The following is a 15,913-nucleotide window of genomic DNA, read 5'->3' on the forward strand; positions in this document are numbered from 1 at the left end:
AGCTCCAGCATGGACCAAAAGGGAGACACTGGATCTGATTGCTGGATGGGGAGAAGCATCTGTGCAGGCAAAACTCCAATGAAAAATAAGAAATGCTAATATATTTGCCAAAATCTGTTGGAGAGAGGCTACAACAGGGACACACAGCAGTGCCGCATGAAAGTGAAGGAGCTGAGGCAAGCCTACCAAAAGACAAAGGAGGCAAAAGGTCACTCCGGGGTCAGAGCCCCATACATGCCGCTTCTATGATCAGCTGCATGCCATTCTAGGAGGGGACCCTATCACTACCCCACCACAGTCCATGGACACCTGCAAGGGGGGGAGTCTTACGCAACAGAGAGGAGGATTTTGTGGATGAGGAAAAGGAGGAGGAGGAGGAGAATGCGCAGCAGGCAAGCTGTGAATTCATTCTCCCCGGCAGCCAGGACCTTTTTATCACCTTGGAGCCAATATCCTCCGAAGGCAGGATCCCTGACCCTGAAGCTGGAGAAGGCACCTCTGGTGAGCGCACATTTGTAACTACAGTACAGGATTTAAAAGCAATAGTGTTTAATATATGATTTGCCCTGAAGAATTGAGATGCATTCGAGGCCAATACAGCTACTGGAAAAGGCTGTTAACGTGTCTGGGGATGGAGCGGGAATCCTCCAGGGACATCTTCATGAAGCTCTTCTGGAGGTACTCTGAAAGTATTCTGGAATCATTGCAGCACAAAGCATGGCAGCAAATGGTCCTTGGTTCTGGTCACTTTCAAGCAACATTCCGTCTATATCTTTCTGTGTTAGCCTCAGGAGAGTGATATCATTCATGGTCACCTGGTTGAAATAGGGGAATTTTTGTAAGGGAACAGTAAAAGGATCCCGTTCTTGCTGGACTTTTTGCGCTTGGCTAAAAGGGATCATCCCAGAGAATAGCCACGTGGTGGGGTGGGAGGAGGTGTGTGCTACACATCCACCCGAAAACCGCAGCCCCTCCTTTTAAATATGAAACCCAACCCATTGCTTGCTATGGGAAAGGATGGCGCTGCAGTTTGAAACCATTCCCACATGTTATGCCTAAGAAGCCAACTCCACGTACCCTTTGCTTTACCATGGCTGCATGGAAACCAAATTCTGTTGCCCAGCCATGTGTGATGTGTCACCATACCGGCAGGCGCTCAATATAAAAGGCAAAATGCGACCGTGTACCTAAAGCACATGTGCTGTCTGCTGTGAATTGCTTGATTCACTGTGAAAGAGTCTCCCTTTTGTTCTCAGAAATGTATCATCTTAAATCTTACTCTCCCTTTTTATCTCCCCCAAGGTGCAAATGTTTCTAGGCTCCCGCTATCATCTCCGTCCCTGAGGTTATTGCAGATTAGAAGGCAAAAAAAATGCACTTGTGATGACATGTTTTCCGAGCTCCTGCAGTCCTCCCGCACTGATAGGGCACAGCTGAATGCATGGAGGCATTCAGTGTTAGAGACTAGGAAAGCATTAAGTGAGCGCAAAGAGCAGAGGCAGGAGCGTGAAGAGCAGAGGCAGGAGGTGAAGAGTGGAGGCAGGAGGCGATGCTAAGGCTAATGGGGGAGCAAACGGACGTGATGAAGCGTCTGGTGCAGCTGCAGGAAAGCCAAGAAGAGCACAGACCCCCATGCATTCATTGTACAACCGCCTGACCTCCTCCCCAAGTTCCATATCCTCCTCACCCAGATGCCCAAAAATGCGGAGGGGAGGCTCCGGGCACCCAGCCATTCCACTCCAGAGGATGACTCAAGCAACAGAAGGCTGTCATTCAAACAGTTTGATTTATAGTGTGGCTACAATAAGCAATTGGCCTTGTCCTTCCCTCCTCCCCCACCCCACCGCATCCGGATTACCTTGTCAGTTATCTCCCTTTTTTAAAAATTTATAAAGAAAGAATGCATGCATTCCAATGCACCGCTACAGACTAGGGACCGAATGGCTCGGCAGCAGTTCTGCGGAAAAGGACCTAGGGGTGACAGTGGACGAGAAGCTGGATATGAGTCAGCAGTGTGCCCTTGTTGCCAAGAAGGCCAATGGCATTTTGGGTTGTATAAGTAGGGGCATAGCGAGCAGATCGAGGGACGTGATCGTTCCCCTCTATTCGACACTGGTGAGGCCTCATCTGGAGTACTGTGTCCAGTTTTGGGCCCCACACTACAGGAAGGATGTGGATAAATTGGAAAGAGTACAACGAAGGGCAACGAAAATGATTAGGGGTCTAGAGCACATGACTTATGAGGAGAGGCTGAGGGAGCTGGGATTGTTTAGTCTGCAGAAGAGAAGAATGAGGGGGGATTTGATAGCTGCTTTCAACTACCTGAAAGGGGGTTTCAAAGAGGATGGCTCTAGACTGTTCTCAATGGTAGCAGATGACAGAACGAGGAGTAATGGTCTCAAGTTGCAATGGGGGAGGTTTAGATTGGATATTAGGAAAAACTTTTTCACTAAGAGGGTGGTGAAACACTGGAATGCGTTACCTAGGGAGGTGGTAGAATCTCCTTCCTTAGAGGTTTTTAAGGTCAGGCTTGACAAAGCCCTAGCTGGGATGATTTAACTGGGACTTGGTCCTGCTTTGAGCAGGGGGTTGGACTAGATGACCTTCTGGGGTCCCTTCCAACCCTGATATTCTATGATTCTATGATTCTATGATTCTATGATTCATGGTTGCAAAACAATAGTTACTTTATTTCGAAGGGGGGAGGGTGGTTAGCTTACAGAGAATTAAAATCAACAAAGGGGGTGGGTTTGCATCAAGGAGAAACACAAACAACTGTCACACTGAAGCCTGGCCAGTCATGAAACTGGTTTTCAAAGCCTCTCTGATGCGCAGCATGCCTTGCTGTGCTCTTCTAATCACCCTGGTGTCTGGCTGCTCAAAATCGGCCGCCAGACGATTTGCTTCACCCACCCCGCCATAAACGTCTCCCCCTTACTCTCACAGATATTATGGAGCACACAGCAAACAGCAATAACAATGGGAATGTTGGTTACGCTGAGGTCTGACCTACTCAGCAAACAGCGCCAGTGAGCTTTTAAACATCCAAAGGCACATACTACCACCATTCTGCACTTGCTCAACCTATAGTTGAATTGCTCCTTACTACTGTCCAGGCTGCCTATGTACGGCTTCATGAGCCATGGGAGCAAGGGCTAGGCTGGGTCCCCAAGGATAACTATTGGCATTTCAACATCCCCAACAGTAATTTTCTGGTCTGGGAAGTAAGTCCTTTCTTGCAGCTGCTCGAACAGCCCGGAGTTCCTAAAGATGTGAGCATCATGCACCTTTCCCAGCCACCCCACGTTGATGTTGGTGAAACGTTCCTTGGGATCCACCAGTGCTTGCTGCACCATTAAGAAGTACCCCTTGAGGTTTACGTACTGGTTGGGAAGATGGTCCATATGCGTTCCGTCTATCATTCCACCACAGTTAGGGAAACCCATTGCAGCAAAGCCATCCACTATGACCTGCACATTTCCCAGAGTCACAACCCTTGATAACAGAACATCAATGATTGCATTGGCTACTCGGATCACAGCAGACCCCACAGTAGATTTTCCCACTTCAAATTGATTCCCAACTGACTAGTAGCAGTCAGGTGTAGCAAGCTTCCACAGGGCTATCGCCACTCGTTTCTCAACTATCAGGGCATCTCTCATCTTGGTATTCCTGCGCTTCAGGGCAGGGGAAAGCAACACAGAGTTTTCCAGGAAAGTGGTCTTACGCATGCGAAAGTTTCGCAGCCACTGTGAATCACCCCATACCTACAACACTATCAGTCCCACCAGTCTGTGCTTGTTTGCCGGGTCCAGAATCGGCGTTCCACTGTATCAACCAGCCCCACTGCCACTATCATGTCCCAATTGCCACAGCCCGTGCTTTTAGGAACGTCTGCGTCCATGTCCTCATCAAAATCGTCCTCGTGCTGGTATCTCTTAGCCCGGTTCTGCATATACTCCAGGGTAATGTGCGAGGTGTTTACAATGCTCACAACAGCAGTGATGAACTGAGCAGGCTCCATTCTTGCTGTGGTATGGTGTCTGCAGGAGAGCAGAGTTGCAGCAGAAGTGGTGGATGACGATGGATGCCACGAGAATAGATATTTATACAGAATGACGAGAGGACCTGCGAGGTGGATTCATGGTACCAAGAGAGCAGAGTTGCAGCAGAAGCAGTGGATGATGACAGTTAGCAGTCATACTGCACCATCTACTGACAGCAGCACCCAGGACACAACAGCAGCGGTGATGGTGAGCTGAGCTGAGAGGGCTCCATGCTTGCCATGGTATGGCATCTGCACAGAAGAAAGGCACGAAATGATTGTCTGATATTGCTTTCATGGAGGGAGGGGCAACTGACAACATGTATCCAAAACCACCCATGACAATGTTTTTGCCCCATCAGGCATTGGGAGCTTAACCCAGAATTCCAAAGGGCAGTGGAGACTGCAGGAACTGTGGGATAGCTACCCACAGTGCACCACTCCATATGTCAATGCTAGCCACGATAGTGAGGACGCACTCTAACGACTTAATGCACTTAGTGTGGACATACACAATCAATTGTACAAAATTGGTTTCTAAAAATCAACGTCTATAAAATCGACCTAATTTCGTAGTGTAGACATATAATATCATATAATATATCAGAGATATAAATTCTTTCCCTAATGCCTGGAAAGTTTAGGCTCAATGAAATTAATAATAAGAAATAATTCCTTAATTCAGCAAATAATCAAATTATTTACAAACAAACAATAAAATGCAAAATCTGGGTTATGAATAAACAAAAGCTTAATCCTAGGAAATCCCAGTCCTAGCTTCTGGCAACTTGGGCTCCATTCTGGTGGTTTATGGTGTCACTAAAACTCCTAATGGGTTTATTGCTTTCAATTGCATGGCTGATTATCAATTATTTGTACACGTTTATAAGAGTCTTTACCAATAATTAAGCATTATAATTCCGAATCATCTTTGCCTGATGGACAGGAAAGGCCAGTACCTCCAGAGCCTTGATATGTTACTGTGTGATTATGTGAGAGTTGATCTCTAATTGCTCAATCTGAAGATTATTTCTCTTCTTTCCTGAAGACTGTCTCCTCCTAGCTCCTTATAAAATGGATCCAGCAGCAGTATACCGCAATTGAACTTCAAAGATCAAGATGTTGGGTGTAGAACAACTTTAGGTTCTGTTTCTTACAAAATGTATGCCTCTGAAATATTTGGGGAGCTGACCACTTGTTAAAGATCTTGAGCCCTGTATACTTAAGGAAAACACTCCTTGAAATAAATGGGAGTTCCAGGTGTGCAAAGAATGTCAGAGTGGGCCCCTCGTGATACGTGTAAGCAAGAGCAGAGGAAAAAGCCCCATTTTCAGAGTCAAATTTAAATGTGGATATTTATAGTCTTCATCCTAAATTTCCCCCATAATTTTATCTGGGAACATTTTTCTTAACTTCCTGTCCTAAATTGTCATGTAATGTTGCTCTCATGTTCCACTCCAGGAGTGGCTATGTTTCAGTGGTGAGTGAACAGCCACTTGTATACAAATGTTAGTGAAGGAAAAAGAAAAAAACAGATGCAAAGATGATATGTAAAGCATTTTTCTATTCTTTGGGATGAAAGACAGTAGAGAATTTTTTTTCCGCATATTAGTAGTTTGCAGAAACAAAATAGAGATTTGTAACTCTCGCTCTTGTTCTCTCTCCACATAGGCATACACATTTATAATGAACGTAACCTTCTGATCTTGATAAAGAGCCCACTGCCCAAAGAGAGAGGCAACCAAATTAGCAACAAGAATAGGTTGCTATTTGATGCTGTTGCTTAGAAATCTTCTTGCATAAATCAGTAGCTATTTCTCAGAATACTCCACTAGGAACAAATTCAATGGGTAACTGGTATATTTGTTTTTTATTTATTTTTTCTCTCCTCTGCCCCCGCTCACCTGTCCCATGGTGGCTATCTTCAGAGACATTTTAATTTATTAAAGAATGACTGGTTGGCAATATGGAGGAAGACACCAGATTTTGGCTAGTATTTCCAGACCCACCTTATACCAACAATGAAAAAAAGAAAACTGTAAAGGATTTTCTCTTCCTTTCCTTTCTGTTTGCTCTCTCTCTCCCCTGAGACATATTAATCAGAGGAGTGGATCGAGAGCTGTTGCATAGAGACAGCCTCCTCTCAATACCTGCCCTGTATACTAATGAAGTGCTTCCACCCTGCAGGCTGGGACATTAAGTCAGTTTTTCAAGTAATCTCAAGGCTGAGAATCAAAAGCTGCAGAACTCACTCAGCAGAATGGAAAACATAAGGTGGCTGGCAGATTGCATTGTGCAGGTCACCTCAGTGAATCCCAGGGAAAGGAATAAAAAAAATCCCTCAACTATAAGAATGCAACAGATTCAGGGCCTTTTCTTGGGGAGTAGGGTATGGATTCTGAATTCCAGCTATTGACTTAAATAATATTGTATCATTTGCAAACTTTGCCATGTCATTGCTCATTTTGTTTCTACAGCATTGCTCGATATATCAAATAACCAAGTCCTAGTACAGTACCTTAGGGTATCCCCCTTTTAACCTTTTGCCATGTAGAAAATTTAACAATTTCTGCATCTTAGTCAGCATTTAATCCATAACTCTATTTTACATCTCAGCTGAGACAATTTAGTATGCTTAATAGCCTCTTCTGACACCATGTTGCAAGATTAATGATTTGTAATGGGGTGAATCAAATTCAACATAGCACCTTGTAGCAAGGGGCCGTTGCCTCCCTCCAGACCTGATGGGGAGGAACCACCACCCACCCCCTGGCAGAGCCAGGTAAGCAATGCCCACTCTACTGGATGCAGAGGGGCAGAACAGGAAGTACAGAAGGTGGGCCCTACAGCTCAGTTGAGCAAGAGCTGGCGAAGGAGACAGATGCCTCCTGCCTGCTTCTCGGGGTAGCGCTTGAGTGAGACCTCTGCAGCACTGAGGACCTGAAGGGACTGCCAGAGTTGCCAGCTGACAAGGATGCCAAAGACCCGTTGGGACTGCCACTAGCTGTGTATCCCAGGGAGATGGAGAACACCCACTAAGTGCAGGTACACAGTGAGGGGACTGTAGGAAGTAGTCCAGGGATACCAGACAATAATCAGGTTGTAGAGCCAGAGTGCTGGTTGGTGTGTTGTGGTGGGACTGCCACTGTTAGGACCCTGGGCTGGAACCTAATGGAGTAGGGTGGGCCTGGGTTCCCCTATCCCCTATGGCTGCCCCATCCCTGGGGTGGCCACTTATCCAGCTTAGGCCAAGAGTCCTGCATTTGTCAGCTCTCTGCCTGAGTCAGGATGTTAGATGAAAGACTGTATATAGCCTGAGGGCCTGAGCCCTTAGACTGGTTGGTGTTCTGCCCTGGCTAGAGGGTCAGGGTCTCCAAGGCTGCTAAATCCCCCTTTAAGCCAGTCTTTGCAGAGATGCAGCAGCAAAGGGGTGTGGCCTCCTCCTAGGCCTGACTGGGAGGGATGGACACGATCTCCTACACACCCTTACAGATTTCAAATAAGGGGCAACAACAGGACTTTCTTGATCTTCTCAAATAACCTTAAGAAGTTATCAGATGAAGGGACTTGAGGTCTGGATATGCCACCCAGCTGCTCCACTAGAACCAAGAGTTCTTGGTCTAAATCCATTGGTACAATAGAGAAACTCTGTCCCACTCCAGCAGCACAAAGCTACCCGAAAGCTGCTGAAACCAGCCCCTAAGGGTTCTCTCTGCCTAGAGTAGTCCTTAGAGGATTAGAGCTGCAAAAGTGTTCTTCTTCAGGCCATCGATGCTTGATGTGGCCAGGGAAATGAGCATGGAATACAAAATTATTATGTGCCTTAGCTGAAAATTTCCTTTCTTGGAGTAATGAGGTCCACAAACCAATGGCACTGGGTCTCTGTTCTATGCAGTCCTGAAGGCAGACCAAGCCTGTCAATCACTGTCAGGGGAGCTATTTCCACAGCCTAGGAAATCTCTAACCATTCTATGTTGGCGTGAGTGGGATGAGCCTCCCCCTATAGCAGACAGAGTCTGTGGTGTCAGCCCCGCCTAGCAGCATAGGGGTAGGGAAATCCTGGCTCTTCCATTCCACTAGGCTCCAACTCAGGGCCCTCTTGGGCATCGTAAGGCAGGAATCCACTACCTATGGTCTAGCTAATGCTCTCCCCCGGATCTCTTCCTAAAGCTCTGTCCCCTCTCCACCGAGGCTCAATGTGGCTGGTTATGGTCTCCAACAACCTGTTCCACAGGTCTCAGCAGGCTAGGGAGTCCCAGCTCCATGCAGTAAACCAGCCCCCCTCCCCCCGGAATGCCTTCCTGATATAGCCTCTCTGCAGCAGTGAGCACAGATCTGCCTTTCTTCACCCACCACACTACTGTACTGAAGAGATTCCCTTTTCAATCCCTCCTCCAACTGGTCGTGTCTAGAAGGCCTACTGTTCCTGCACTCTTAATTCTCCAGTATGGGGTTTATCAACCCAATCACAAACAGTAAGGAAAATTAAGTATTAAGACTAAATAGAACAATTGTCCTGCAGAGCAAGGTATACAATTAACAACAAACTGTGAGTGCCTATTAATAATCCCATCTCTTTCCTCAATTATCAATTCATTCAGTATGGATTGGATCTCTGTACATCATTACTTCAAGAAAGGACATTTTCATGGATACATTTTCCTATTCTTATTCATAATGAGGTTCACAGATCCATGATAATGGGATTTTCATAGTAGTATCCACTCAGGAGAGGAAGGAGAAACCATATGCAGTTAAATGCAGATGAGAAAGGGGATAGCCCTTTCCTAATAATTACTGGGATGCTACAGCAAGGAGCACTCCTCTACCAAAGGGAGCATTAGATGATGGCTGGATGTCCAGCTTGTAGAATTTGGACACAGATGACCAGGTGGCTGCTTTACAAATTCTTCGTCTGAGGCATATGATCTTTCTGCCCATTAAGTTTCCACAGCTCTGAGGGACTGAACTCTGCTTTTGGAAGATGGAATATGCTTTTTGGCGTGTATGCTTCTGAAATACAATACCTTAACCACCTGTAAATGGAAGATTTTTTTTAAGCCTTCTTTTCCTCTGACACCAGCTGATGATGCACAAACAAAGCATTCACCTTTCTGAACTGAAAGGTAAATATATACTTTGAGAGCTCTGTGGACATCCCAAATATGCCACAATTTCTCTTTGGAGTGTGATGGAGCTAGACAGAAGGACAACTTCCCATGTTCTATGGAGCCTGGTGTTAATGTTAATGGAGACATGGTCGACTCTGAGTTCTTATATCTTTATGGAAGGTACAGTTTTGAGGTTTCAGGAAAAGGGCTCCCAACTCAAACACCCTGTGAACTGACATGATTGTTATAAAAAAGGCCACTTTAATGGTTAAAAAGTAATGATATACTCATGATTGGTTCAAATGGAGGGCCTGTAATGGCAATGAGAACCTGGCAAGATTCCATAAAAGAACTCTGTGCACTTCAGGACAATGTAGAAGAGATGCTGCTTTCAAAAAAAAAAAAAAAGCTGGACATCTGGGTAAGACAAAATCTACTACTTGTCTGCTGCACTAAGGATACCAGAGAAAGCAGAAACTTGACCTTTGAGTATCTGAGCTGCCATGCCTACTGTGAGTTCATCTTTAAGAAATTCAAGAATCCATGGTACCAATGCAGATGTGGGATGAACCTTATCTGGGCCCTTGAATACACTAAATTAGGATATTTCTTTCTGGAAGCTAAAAACGTAGGTATTACTTGTTCTGTATAACCTCTTTGGTTTAAGAGGCTCCGTTCAAGAGCCAGCCAATTAGGCTCAGATACTATTTGGGTTCTAATGCATAACTGACCTTCACAATATCAGATCCCTTCTGAAGGAAAATGGATAGGAGGCCTTTGTGCCATGTTGAGGAGGTCAGAGAACAAGGCCTCTTTGACCAGAATGGGGCTACTAAAAAGACCAGTGCTGTGTCTCTCCTGATTTTCTGTAGCATTCTGATGAGGAGAGGAAGTGGAAGGAAGGCATGTAAGATTCCCTTTGGCCATCTTTGTGATGTTGCATCTGTTGTCTTAGCTTTGTGATCTCTATGGCAAGAGAAGAACACTGAAATCTTGTGATTCAGGTGGGAAGCAACCAGATCTATTGCTAGGAGACCAAACATCTTTATCAAGAGCTGGAAATCCCCTGGGTGCAGTTCCCATTCTGGATGATCTAACTTTTGTTTGGTGAGCCAGTCAGCCAGGCATTCATTTTCCCCTGATTGTGAAGGGAACAAATTGACTACTAGATTCTCCTTTGCCAAAGTCATCAGGATGTTAACCTCTTTTTGAAAGACTGTAGACTTTGTTCCCTTTTGTCTGTTTATGACATGACTGAAGTGTTGTCTGTCATGATCAGCACATGAGGGGAGCCCAGATATAGGAGAAGAGCCTTGAGACCACATTGCCCTGAGTTCAGTTTGTTCCATGCTTGCTTTCTTGTTTCGAACAAACCCCTTGGACAGTCCTTGATTCCGGGTGACCAGCCTATCCCTCCAGGTTTGCATCTGTAGTAACTATTATCCTGACTGGCTCACTTGCTGAGAAGCCCAACTTGAAGTTGCTCAGGTTCATCCACCATTTGAATGACCTAAGAATCTTCTCGGGAAGAGAGATCTTCTCTGAAGGATGGGTAAGAGATTGTTGTGGAAAGAGAAATAAGGAGGGTGCTCTATAGTGGCTTCATGTGAGCACAGGCAAACTAAAGAATATTCACACAGGAGACCACGGCTCCCAGAAGAGACAGAAGCATATAAATGGGTACTTCCCTTGGAAGATTGATTGCTTTTATAAGATCCCTCAGCTTCTCCTGTCGTTCCTGAAATAAGAAAATTTGGGGAATCAGCTGAGACTGTTAAAATACTCCTTCAAAAGCCCATGGCTCTCCAGCATTCTTAGTGTCTGGGTGGTGCCATCTATGATTGACTATGGATGTGGCTCAAAGAAGGACATCCAGGGAGCTGTACATATGGACCCCTTATTATTTGAGAGCTGCTATTAACTTGACCAACACTTTTCTAAACACTTGCAGCGCTGTTACAAGACCAAAGGACAAGGACCTGTATTGCTAGTGTGCCTCTAACAGCAAAAAGAAAAGGAGTACTTGTGGCACCTTAGAGACTAACAAATTTATTAGAGCATAAGCTTTCGTGAGCTACAGCTCACTTCATCGGATGCATTTGGTGGAAAAAACAGAGGAGAGATTTATATACACACACACAGAGAACATGAAACAATGGGTTTATCATACACACTGTAAGGAGAGTGATCACTTAAGATAAGCCATCACCAACAGCGGGGGGGGAAGGAGGAAAACCTTTCATGGTGACAAGCAGGTAGGCTAATTCCAGCAGTTAACAAGAATATCAGAGGAACAGTGGGGGGTGGGGTGGGAGGGAGAAATACCATGGGGAAATAGTTTTACTTTGTGTAATGACTCATCCATTCCCAGTCTCTATTCAAGCCTAAGTTAATTGTATCCAGTTTGCAAATTAATTCCAATTCAGCAGTCTCTCGTTGGAGTCTGTTTTTGAAGCTTTTTTGTTGAAGTATAGCCACTCTTAGGTCTGTGATCGAGTGACCAGAGAGATTGAAGTGTTCTCCAACTGGTTTTTGAATGTTATAATTCTTGACGTCTGATTTGTGTCCATTCATTCTTTTACGTAGAGACTGTCCAGTTTGGCCAATGTACATGGCAGAGGGGCATTGCTGGCACATGATGGCATATATCACATTGGTAGATGCGCAGGTGAAGGAGCCTCTGATAGTGTGGCTGATGTGATTAGGCCCTATGATGGTATCCCCTGAATAGATATGTGGACAGAGTTGGCAACGGGCTTTGTTGCAAGGATAGGTTCCTGGGTTAGTGGTTCTGTTGTGTGGTGTGTGGTTGCTGGTGAGTATTTGCTTCAGATTGGGGGGCTGTCTGTAAGCAAGGACTGGTCTATCTCCCAAGATCTGAGAGAGCGATGGCTCGTCCTTCAGGATAGGTTGTAGATCCTTGATGATGCGTTGGAGGGGTTTTAGTTGGGGGCTGAAGGTGATGGCTAGTGGCGTTCTGTTGTTTTCTTTGTTGGGCCTGTCCTGTAGTAGGTGACTTCTGGGTACTCTTCTGGCTCTGTCAATCTGTTTCTTCACTTCAGCAGGTGGGTACTGTAGTTGTAGGAATGCATGATAGAGATCTTGTAGGTGTTTGTCTCTGTCTGAGGGGTTGGAGCAAATGCGGTTATATCGTAGCGCTTGGCTGTAGACAATGGATCGAGTGGTATGATCTGGATGAAAGCTAGAGGCATGTAGGTAGGAATAGCGGTCAGTAGGTTTCCGATATAGGGTGGTGTTTATGTGACCATCGCTTATTAGCACCGTAGTGTCCAGGAAGTGGATCTCTTGTGTGGACTGGTCCAGGCTGAGGTTGATGGTGGGATGGAAATTGTTGAAATCATGGTGGAATTCCTCAAGAGCTTCTTTTCCATGGGTCCAGATGATGAAGATGTCATCAATGTAGCGCAAGTAGAGTAGGGGCATTAGGGAACGAGAGCTGAGGAAGCGTTGTTCTAAGTCAGCCATAAAAATGTTGGCATACTGTGGGGCCATGCGGGTACCCATCGCAGTGCCGCTGATTTGAAGGTATACATTGTCACCAAATGTGAAATAGTTATGGGTCAGGACAAAGTCACAAAGTTCTGCCACCAGGTTAGCCGTGACAGTATCGGGGATACTGTTCCTGACGGCTTGTAGTCCATCTTTGTGTGGAATGTTGGTGTAGAGGGCTTCTACATCCATAGTGGCTAGGATGGTGTTTTTAGGAAGATCACCAATGGACTGTAGTTTCCTCAGGAAATCGGTGGTGTCTCGAAGATAGCTGGGAGTGCTGGTAACGAAGGGCCTGAGGAGGGAGTCTACATAGCCAGACAATCCTGCTGTCAGGGTGCCAATGCCTGAGATGATGGGGCGTCCAGGATTTCCAGGTTTATGGATCTTGGGTAGCAGATAGAATACCCCAGGTCCTGGCTCCAGGGGTGTGTCTGTGCGGATTTGTTCTTGTGCTTTTTCAGGGAGTTTCTTGAGCAAATGCTGTAGTTTCTTTTGGTAACTCTCACTGGGATCAGAGGGTAATGGCTTGTAGAAAGTGGTGTTGGAGAGCTGCCTAGTAGCCTCTTGTTCATACTCTGACCTATTCATGATGACGACAGCACCTCCTTTGTCAGCCTTTTTGATTATGATGTCAGAGTTGTTTCTGAGGCTGTGGATGGCACTGTGTTCTGCATGGCTGAGGTTATGGGGTAAGCGATGCTGCTTTTCCACAATTTCAGCTCGTGCACGTCGGCGGAAGCAGTCTATGTAGAAATCCAGGCTGCTGTTTCGACCTTCAGGAGGAGTCCACCTAGAATCCTTCTTTTTGTAGTGTTGGCAGGAAGGTCTCTGTGGGTTAATATGTTGGTCAGAGGTGTGTTGGAAATATTCCTTGAGTCTGAGACGTCGAAAATAGGATTCTAGGTCACCACAGAACTGTATCATGTTCGTGGGGGTGGAGGGGCAAAAGGAGAGGCCCCGAGATAGGACAGATTCTTCCGCTGGGCTAAGAGTATAGCAAAGCATCCGTGACACTGTCAAATTGGGACATGGATATAGGCATTTCAAATCCACTGAAGTCATGGAGTCCCCTTTGTTGATGGAAGCTAGTGTGGATTTTAAAGTCTCCATCTCAAATTTTCATTTCTTAAAAAATCAGGGGGCTCTTTCTTCTCTAGTGTTTTGTTTGTTTGGTTGGTTTGGTTTGGTTTTTGTTGGGGGCAACAGAGGAGTCTGAACATCTGAGAAACCCCCTTTTTCTTATGCTTCCCTTAATGATCATCGTCCTCCAATGGAGAGAGAAATTTCAGACTGAGGATCCCCTGGAGAGGAGGAGAACTGTTGTGATTACTCTTTCAAGCCGTTTTCTTTCCCTGAGAGGGCGGTATTTAGATTGGAAGGTTGTCCTGGACTGGGTCCAGAAAGGAGCTTCCCAGGGTCCCACACTTTGTGTAACAGATTCCTGGACATGACTGACACCCTGGGGGCACCAGGTTCCAATCCTGGAGTTTCAAAGGGAATCCTTGGCACACTTACTGCACTGGGAGACAGAGTTGGGCTGACACTGCTGGCAGATAATAGACCTGAGCCACTGCACGGCTAGGTAGAAGGTGCATACTGCAGAATGGATGGAGGTGTTGGGCTCCTTAGCAGGCTCTCCTTGCCCTATCTAACCTGAATCCTGTCATTAGCTTCCTACTGCTGTAGTAGCTACAGGGGCAGGGCTAGGCATCTGCTCTGCAGTCAACATCTGGGGCTGTGAGTGCAGTCTCCAGCAACTTGGCCTTTGATACTGTGCTTCAGGGGTAGTCAATTATTTTTTTGTCAAGGTCCAAATTTCTTGGTCAAGGCATAGTCAAGGTACAGACTCGAGAGATGATGATAATAAGTATATAAAAATGTTGGGGTCTGTTCAAAAGCATCTGGCAGCACAGATTTAGCCCACAGTCTGCCTACTGACTACCTGTGCTTCAACCTACACTCTCCCCATGTGGGAGTTGGAGCCACCACTTGTCTTTGGGCTGTCACCTGTGCCAGATCTGGAGGATTTTGCTGCTGAAGTGCTGCCACTGCTTCCTGGGAACAATCCTGCTCAGGGAGGGAGGCTGCAGGAAATCCCAGCTTAAGCACTTAAGAGGAGCCTGGGTCGCTGCAGAGCAGGCACAGATCTCTATCCAGGCACTCAATTCACAGAGAGGTGCAGGAGACAGTGTCTCATTTATTCTCTCTTCTTAACCTTCTTCATCATTCTGTACTCCATTTGGGTAAGTAGAGGGGCACGGAGAGCATCAGTGACTATGAGGAGAAAGGGAATCCATCTGCTAATAAAGGGAGAGCCTGGAGATTTTAAGCCATTTTTTTCTTCTTTAAATTTGCTCGCAGCAGGGAGGAGCTGGTCTGCGTGTCTGCGCCTATTGAGGCTCTGGGGGAATAGGCAGACTTGCATCTACCCATATCTTAAGGTGCCCCCTTCCCCAGATGAAAGGGAGGAACTACTGGACCCAGGGATCAAATAATCTCAGGGGACAACTAATGAAAAAACAGGGATGGGTGTGAGGGTCACAGGAATCCAGAGGGAGACACCAAGGAGAGAACCCTGTAAAACACCTGCTGCTCTTTGAAGACGTCTTAGGAGCCAATGGATGCAGCCCAGAGGAACTCTACTTGGAGATGTGATGTCAGAGAGGATTGGAATCTGCCTATCTGCAGCTGAAGATGCAGATGAAAAACTGGCTATTTCTCAGATGTGGAGCCACACTTTCCTGCCAGTGATTGAAAGGTTTGGTCTGGCTACAACATTGCACAGAGCAGTGACTCAGCGATCTGATTTCAGAATGGTAGCTGTGTTGGTCAGTATCAGCAAAAACAACGAGGAGTCCTTGTGGCACCTTAGAAACTAACAAATTTATTTGGGCATAAGCTTTCATGGGCTAAAACCCACATAGTGTTGTCCTCATTATGAAAAAGACTGCCTCCTGACAAAACAGAGGCAGCCAAACACCCCCTTTTCTGTCCAGGTAATATACTGCAACAATTTTATCTATAAGAATCTGCTTCCATTGCCTTGATCTGGGGCGGGGGGGATAGGGGGATGTAGAATCAGTCTGACCTTCAACTTTAGTAAGTTTAGGGGAGCCATGTTTCTGGAGGTCTCTGAACACCACAAATAGCCAAAGATCCTAGATGTGCTTTTCTAATCAGATTGGAGACCCAAAACCAATTATAATCTGAGAAGCAGGCTGAGAGAAGGGCATCTCCTGAAGGA

Source organism: Dermochelys coriacea, chromosome 6 (genome assembly GCF_009764565.3).
Source record: "Dermochelys coriacea isolate rDerCor1 chromosome 6, rDerCor1.pri.v4, whole genome shotgun sequence".
NCBI lineage: Eukaryota > Metazoa > Chordata > Testudines > Dermochelyidae > Dermochelys > Dermochelys coriacea.